The sequence below is a fragment of the Schistocerca cancellata genome, unplaced genomic scaffold (genome assembly GCF_023864275.1).
Source record: "Schistocerca cancellata isolate TAMUIC-IGC-003103 unplaced genomic scaffold, iqSchCanc2.1 HiC_scaffold_624, whole genome shotgun sequence".
Classification (NCBI taxonomy): Eukaryota; Metazoa; Arthropoda; class Insecta; order Orthoptera; family Acrididae; genus Schistocerca; species Schistocerca cancellata.
Genome location: NW_026046635.1, coordinates 50,001 through 50,991, shown reverse-complemented (window position 1 = coordinate 50,991; position 991 = coordinate 50,001). Strand labels below are relative to the sequence as shown.

The window sequence follows — 991 nt, the reverse complement described above, 5'->3', positions numbered from 1 at the left end:
CACGCTCCCGGGCCTCTGTCGGCAGCGGCAAGCTCAGTTGGGAGCACGGGTGGTCGCACCTAAAGCGTCTACTCGCCTAACTCCGGGCGATTGCGCCTCTCTCGAACCCGACCAAGTACTTAGGACGGCGCTGCGCGCCGCCGGGACCTGAGAGGGTTTCGAGGTGTATTGTGCAGGGGAGCTCAGCCTCCTCCTGTTTGCAGAATAATTGAGCGGACGCTTGCGTGTTCGCGCGGGCCCCTGGGACACACTCCCGGGCGGCCGGCTGCTCAGCTCTAGTTGACGCAGCTCCCTGGTTGATCCTGCCAGTAGTCATATGCTTGTCTCAAAGATTAAGCCATGCATGTCTCAGTACAAGCCGCATTAAGGTGAAACCGCGAATGGCTCATTAAATCAGTTATGGTTCCTTAGATCGTACCCACGTTACTTGGATAACTGTGGTAATTCTAGAGCTAATACATGCAAACAGAGTCCCGACCAGAGATGGAAGGGACGCTTTTATTAGATCAAAACCAATCGGTCGGCTCGTCCGGTCCGTTTGCCTTGGTGACTCTGAATAACTTTGGGCTGATCGCACGGTCCTCGTACCGGCGACGCATCTTTCAAATGTCTGCCTTATCAACTGTCGATGGTAGGTTCTGCGCCTACCATGGTTGTAACGGGTAACGGGGAATCAGGGTTCGATTCCGGAGAGGGAGCCTGAGAAACGGCTACCACATCCAAGGAAGGCAGCAGGCGCGCAAATTACCCACTCCCGGCACGGGGAGGTAGTGACGAAAAATAACGATACGGGACTCATCCGAGGCCCCGTAATCGGAATGAGTACACTTTAAATCCTTTAACGAGTATCTATTGGAGGGCAAGTCTGGTGCCAGCAGCCGCGGTAATTCCAGCTCCAATAGCGTATATTAAAGTTGTTGCGGTTAAAAAGCTCGTAGTTGGATTTGTGTCCCACGCTGTTGGTTCACCGCCCGTCGGTGTTTAACTGGCA

At 54.2% G+C, this 991-nt stretch overlaps 1 non-coding gene across 1 annotated transcript in view; it reads left to right on the top strand.

Annotated features, from left to right (window-relative positions):
- The first annotated feature begins 289 nt into the window (after nucleotides 1-289).
- Nucleotides 290-991, top strand: part of LOC126135344 (small subunit ribosomal RNA) — a 1,909-nt gene continuing 1,207 nt past the window's right edge. Inside the window, exon 1 of the ribosomal RNA XR_007527882.1 lies at nucleotides 290-991. This exon is cut by the window's right edge and continues 1,207 nt beyond it. This is a non-coding gene — a ribosomal RNA (small subunit ribosomal RNA).